Raw genomic sequence first — 6,658 nt, 5'->3', positions numbered from 1 at the left:
CAGGCGGGTTTAACGTGAAACTTGCCGGTTTAGACTTTGTTGCTTAGCCAGGCGGATCTTTTAGCCAGACGGGTTTCCACGTGAACCAACATCCTTCTCATATGCTTCTTTGTATCCAAAATGACTCATTTTCTTCCAAAGTGTCCAAAACCCTGTAAAGACTCCATAAAAAAACTAAGGGCAACTTTAATGGGAGTTATATTTTTGGAGCTCTTATAATTTTGAATTAATATAAGATGTACTTTAGTTGAATAAGAACTTTGGGAAACATAATTACAATTTTTCCCTCCAATGATTGGTTCTTATTTTGAGTCTCTTAATTTAAAATTTAAAAAAAAAATTAAAGAAATTAAAGTAGAAGAATATGGCCTAAATGTACATTTGACTCGACTACTGCTTTCATCCTGCATACACTTGAGAAGAAGAGCCTGCAAGTCGGCAAAGTATGGCCTAAATGTGTTCCCAATCGTTTCTGTCAAAGAGCTGAAAAGGATCAATGCTACCTACAAAACAAACAAACAAACAAAAAAGAGTTACCAAAGTGAATAAGAGTTAACTATTGTTGGTTAATCGAAGTTAACTATGGCTTATGTGTCACTCATATTACATGAGAGTGAATAAGAGTAGGAAGCATGAAGACCAAAGTAAACGTGACAGAACCAACTGATATTGCCAAGGTCATAGTTGGGTCAACTTCATTGTAAATACATGTTTTTGCGTTTATTTACAATGCCATCCATTTGTAAAGAAACAAGTGTAAAGTGATGAACAAATATGCTTATAATATCAGATAGAAGGGATAAAAGAAGAAAACACTAACGTTCCCCTGACACATGCATCACAGAAAATATAAAAGCTCTCCTCCCGAACCTTTCACCGACTCCACCAAATTCACATACTGCTTCCTTGTTTTCACGTCAGAATTCCTGGACCAATATCACACGACACACATAATTATTAGCTCATATTTACCTATAAAATCTACCCAAAAATAAACGTATTTCATTCCATTACTAAACCTGAAAAGCTCGTCCGTAATGAGAAGTGTTTGGATTGCCATTCGTTCATGAGCAACTTCCACGTGTTTTGTTCCATAGCATGCACGATCTGCATCTTGGATTTTTAAAGCAAAACAATGTTAAGACACATTGAGATTCTTAATATTAAATGAAAATTTCTGTTCATCGCAAAAAAAGAAACTGACATTTGAAAGCATGGTGTGGAAATCGTTGAGAGCTTTGACCTGCAATAGGCAAATTCATATCAGGCAGGTGGACGACAAAGGTACATTTCAAGAGCACAATGCAGAAAACAGAGAACCGAGTCATGAAACAGTGAACACAAAATATGATATAAAAGAAGCTTTTTACATCCAGTTCCATCCACCATTAAGTTTACAAGAACTTTATCCATCAATATCTAATCTATTATGACTCACCTCTGAAGCTAACCTAGTTTTCAATGAGCAATTAACGATGGTAATGTATTAGCTAAAGTAACATTTGAATTCACCTCTTTTGCTGCTTTTGTATCTTTGATCATATTCATCACGTTGGGAGCATGGATAACCTCACCCAGGCTATGTCTGCGCACCAAAACATAATGTTAGAAATCAACGAAAAATTGCATGAGCCGAATAACGGACTGATTAGAGAAGTGGCCAAGCAAAAGATATACAAACAAGTAGAGGAGTCCCGTTAACACTGATAGCAACCGCAAACATGAATTAAAACATAGTTGTAAACAGAGCAACTCAGATCCACATCATATATAAATCCCAAATCAGTGTTCCACACCCTTAAAGGTAAGAACCCCAAAAATACAAACCTACCACCATAAATCCTATTTCATTTCTTTCCTGAACTTTCATATCAACAAGAAGGGCTTATGAATTTAATCTCCACATGATTACAAATCAGAGTTAATCATTTAAAGTCACCTCAAAGGGAGGAAGCACACGAGTCTCTCCATCAATGTCAAACAGTGAAATTCCCATGACCAATCAATTCAGTCTCCTCCGATTCCAATCAATTCAATTTCCTCCGATTCCAACTGATTGTGAAACAACTCTTGCAATCCGAGAGATTCGCGAGACAGCGAGAGAGAGGAAGAAAAAGAACCATGATCGGGTAAAAACAAAAAAATTCTATATTAAACGGTTCATCCAACCAGTAAGTGACACGTCACAGTCTCTTATGCAAAATCCAGGTTACTAAATAAGAGGCAGCTCTTATTAATTACACATTTTCTGATTTTTTTTTTTTTCCTTTTTCTTTAAAACCTCAGCTTAAAACCTCACATTGGGAATAACCTAAGACTCTAAAAACATTCTTTGACTCAATAAAAAATATAAAATAAGTGAGTAAACAAAGATTCAAAACGGATAATAACACCATATGTCAACGTTTTATTGTTCAAATAGGTAAATCAATTTACAGATTGACAAATTTCCTTGCACCAACTTCCAGAATAACCCATATGATACTATTTTTGCCACAACACTTACGTTGTCACCAAAATCTTGAGGCAGAGGGGATGAGAAGTAGTGCCACTCACTGCCAAATCTGAAGGTGAACAAAAGACGTTGACGAGGCAGTGACCTAAGGAATAATTCGGTGAAATTTGGAGGTTGAAGTAAGGAAGCCCATTCCTTCGACACAAAACGGCATATTGCAATGGAATTTACAGATCGATAGGAAACGTCTCTCTTACATCCGTTGAGGCTGATGATTGTGTGTTGTGTCCAGTGGTTAATAGAAAATTATTACTTACCATAATGCGATGTTTCCTTCCTATTGAATCCTTTTCTTTCTAACGCACTTCATTAACAGAATTTTAGGGTTTTCATGTTTGTATCGTGCCTTTTACCGTAATCTTATTGTAAGACTATTTAATCTAATGAATTATCTGTTTAATAGTTTTTCCATTGTTACATAAAAAAAGTATAAATTAACCTATGAAATAAGGAAACTGCACGCAAATTTTGTTCTCTGTTTTTGGAGTCCGGATCGGAATCTCGCTTTCATAGGGCTTTCGAAAATCCATTAGGAAGCTTGTTGAAAGCTCAATTGCAAAAAAAAAATAATGTTAAACTAATAAGAAACAAGAAATTTTTATATTAGAAAGGTCAAACTAATTTTGCCATTTAGAAAATTTGCTTAGAAAAATGGCAATGACATGAATTATATATGTGAGAGATTTCAAAGTGATTTGAGTTTGATGATACTTTTACCAACATTGCAAAATTAGAGGGATATTTATTGATTTGGGCCTTTAGTGGGCTAATTCTTTGAATTTATGACATTTTGTCCGGACTTACAGAAGTAGACCTTTTCAGATTAGGAAAAATACTATTTTACCCATATCTTCTTCTTCGCTTCATTGCTTTTTCTCTCCCCCACAACCATCGCTTCCTCCAACCCCAATTTCTTTTATAACCAGCGTGATCCATCAACGATTTCACCTTCAACTTCATCAACTCAATTGGGTAATACAACACATCTCCACCACATACATCATTTAAGAGATTCAAAAATTTAATGGATTCAATTAATTTTTTTCTTTGAATGAAGGAAACTAAACCCTAAGGGGATAGTGCCTGGTGAACTCAAGGTATCTAGTTATAAACATAACTGAATCAAATTGTCCAGTTCATCTTTGAATCTGAAATAATTTTGACAATTACTTTTTTTTGGCAATTGAGCTCAAATTTACGGTTGTAAGAAGCATAGGTTGGTTTGCTCAAATCAGTTTCACTTTTTGAAACGCAAATCTCAAAAGCTTTTTGGTTGGGTTTTGAGTTGAAAACAAGAAAGAATGAAACCTATAAAACGAGAAGGTCTTTGAAACCGGATATGAAGACAACACATGAGCTTCATTTCTGATGTCTCTTTGTTGTGAAGAGAAATTGCAAAGCCGGAGGAGTTCAGTCGTTTAATGTTTGAGTTAGAGAATAGAAAAACGAAGGATAAAATCGACTTTGCCTCTGATGAACTTCTGTAAGTCTGGACAAAAGGTCCTAAACTAATAAAAATCTAGGAAATAAGGTTCAATTCTGTAATTGATCCAAAAATTAGAACATTTTATTTGATGAAACTAAGAAAATCTTATATATAATAGCAGAGTTTTCTCTCATTCGAGAGTGTCACATCAGAAGCATAAATTAACAAATTTGTTGGGTTGGAGAAATTAACAAAAAGGCTTCATGGATATTTGTTTTGTCCAATTGAAATAAGCCCATTTGACAGATTGAGTATGATGAAATTAAATTCGGCCACGTTGCATAAGTTAACCATAAAGCCATCTTTAATCGGTCGCTCTTCCCCCATAATTGCTTCGTAACGCATCTCTTCTTCTCTAACCTCTTCACATGTCATCTTTAAAAGTTCTCTCCTCACCTTCTTTTCTCTGTTATAGTCTCCGCCCAGATTGACATCTACTAACCTTACCCAATCACGCATCTCTCTCAAATCCGGCTGAGTTTGAATTCCAGGGAGAAGTATACAGGGAATCGAATCATTCGAGTGGGTGTTTTTTTTTGCACAATACGATTGTCCAGCGAGAGAACTAGCGGAAGACATGTTGTGAAGATGTTACGAAATTTGATATCATTATATTACTATCTCAAGTTTTGATTTACTGACTTAGAGAAACATAGAGGTTTGTATTTTTTTAAATGTCAGCTTTATGTTTTCTAAACCTAACAGCTCAAGATCTGATTGATTCGTTCTTTACAGTGGATGAGTGTAAAAGCAGATGTGAGAGGCTCTGGTAACGATCAAAAGCTGAGCACACCTAGGTCTAAACATTCTGCTACGAAGAAGGAGCAAGATCAATGATAGGGTAAGTCTTGAATACGTACTCATAGGTATATGATATGTAGCAAAAGCGGAGTTGGTTATAGAGTTTAGCATAGAGACGAGACTAATCAAACATTGTTAATGGATTCCTATTGCAGATTTCAAATGTTAAGACAACTAATACCTAACAGTGACCAAAAGCGGGACCTTTCTTAACAGAAGACAGTCTCATCATTTCCTAATCTCTACACAATATTCTTTTAAAACTTTGTATAGGTTATCGAGTATATTCAATTCTTACCGGAGAAAGCAGACAAGTATGAAACCTCTTACCAAGGATGGAACCACGAACCTGCAAAGCTATTGAATTGGGTAAATACAATCTCACATTTTCCAACCATACCTCATTCTCTTTCTACCGGGTTGGAAACTGAAAACAAACAAACCATGTAATGTTAATCTATTTGATCCATTTACATTACAACAGAGAAACAATCAACAGCTGGTACCTGAGGGAACCGTCGCTTTTACTCCAAAATTGGAAGAAGAGAAGAACAACGTTCCGGTACCGGTACTTCCGTACTTGCAACAACACAAGGTATTGTTATCGATCATCCGACAGCCGCAACATATGTCAGGACGATGAGGACGAAAATTGGTCAAGCTCCAAGGCACATATGTTTCGCTAGAGATAAACGACTGATGCTGAGCTACGGTGGTGCAAGTAAGTATCCAATATCGAACAAACAAGATGTCTCTGAAGACTATGCACAGTTTTACTAAATATCATACACATTTAGTAGTAATACGAATCTCAATGAAAGTTTTGTGACTCAGTTCTTTAAATCCCTTTTTGATTCAAATAGTGACTCAAGCAAAAATACAACATTGGAGCTTGGAGGTCTTCCCAAAATCATATATACATTTATCCTTACCTTTCTTTTTATCATTCATAATAATATTTGTATCATTAATGACGAAACGAAAATATCTTCTACATGAAATTTTGAAAAGGAAACATCTCATAAAAAATATGATTACTAACTATTACCAAAACATCTTAACCATTCATAGTCCACAAATTCTTGCATCTATAATTAAGAAACTAAAAATAGAATTAATAGCAAATTTCGCAAAATAATCAATTTAAAAATATCCAATATATATTCGGGGCGTTCCTACCGAGAAGATCAATGGTGTTAACGAGTCGGAGAATATTGTTAGAGATAAATTAGAGATAACGTTTATACGGCGGCCGGTGTTTTACAAGGAGCAAATCGGAGCCGACGAGGATCGGGCGAGAAGATGATGGTGTTGCTTCCGAGTGAAGATGGTTAGGAGGTAAAGTTTAGTTCTCTCTCACGTTATTGACTTTTTAGTCAATTTCACTAACTTTAAATAATCTTCTTTAATCGTCATTGTTAGGATTAAATTGTCTCTGTTTAGAATATATGGAGCCATGGAGGAAAAAAAAAAAATTGTAATTGTATAGTAAGATTTGTAACCATCCACACGTATAACGTAAAGTGTATGTATGTCTTGACATTAAAAACAAAAATATTTGACAAACAACCCAAATCTTTACTTCCCTTCTTCAACCTATAAATCAAATTTGGGGAAACTAATACCGCCAAACAATAAAACATTAAAATTTTTTAAAAACAAGCTTAATCAAAAAAAAAAAAAAACAGAGCAACGCCAACGTCAACACAAAGAAATAGGAAACTCACTTAGTCTACATCCACACGACGAACCGAATTAGACTTCATCAACTATCTCCTCAAGACTAATAAGGAATCCTCGACAATCAAAGCCATAAACAACTATATCATAAATTACAATCCAACTATATCATGAAA

General features: G+C 35.0%; 2 long non-coding RNA genes across 4 annotated transcripts; one reads left to right on the top strand and one right to left on the bottom strand.

Annotated features, from left to right (window-relative positions):
* Positions 1–201: 201 nt before the first annotated feature.
* LOC104777647 (uncharacterized) lies at positions 202–2,187 on the bottom strand. 3 transcript variants are annotated; one of them, XR_766320.3, is made up of 6 exons: positions 1,940–2,187; positions 1,513–1,585; positions 1,205–1,243; positions 1,020–1,107; positions 821–926; positions 202–503 (listed from the first exon to the last, which is right to left on the bottom strand). It is a non-coding gene; the product is annotated as an uncharacterized LOC104777647 (long non-coding RNA). The 3 variants fall into 3 exon arrangements; XR_015594394.1 differs by having other exon boundaries at positions 1,020–1,113; positions 1,940–2,123; XR_015594395.1 differs by lacking the exon at positions 202–503 and having other exon boundaries at positions 668–926; positions 1,020–1,113; positions 1,940–2,123.
* Positions 2,188–4,326: 2,139 nt separating this feature from the next.
* Positions 4,327–6,487, top strand: LOC104777646 (uncharacterized). The gene is made up of 4 exons (XR_015594397.1): positions 4,327–4,659; positions 4,737–4,842; positions 4,958–5,171; positions 5,287–6,487. It is a non-coding gene; the product is annotated as an uncharacterized LOC104777646 (long non-coding RNA).
* The last annotated feature ends 171 nt before the right edge of the window (positions 6,488–6,658 follow it).

This window comes from Camelina sativa, chromosome 3 (genome assembly GCF_030686135.1).
Source record: "Camelina sativa cultivar CO46 ecotype springtype chromosome 3, ASM3068613v1".
NCBI classification, from domain to species: domain Eukaryota; kingdom Viridiplantae; phylum Streptophyta; class Magnoliopsida; order Brassicales; family Brassicaceae; genus Camelina; species Camelina sativa.
Note: the sequence above shows the minus strand (reverse complement) of the source record. Positions and strands in the feature narration are given on the sequence as shown.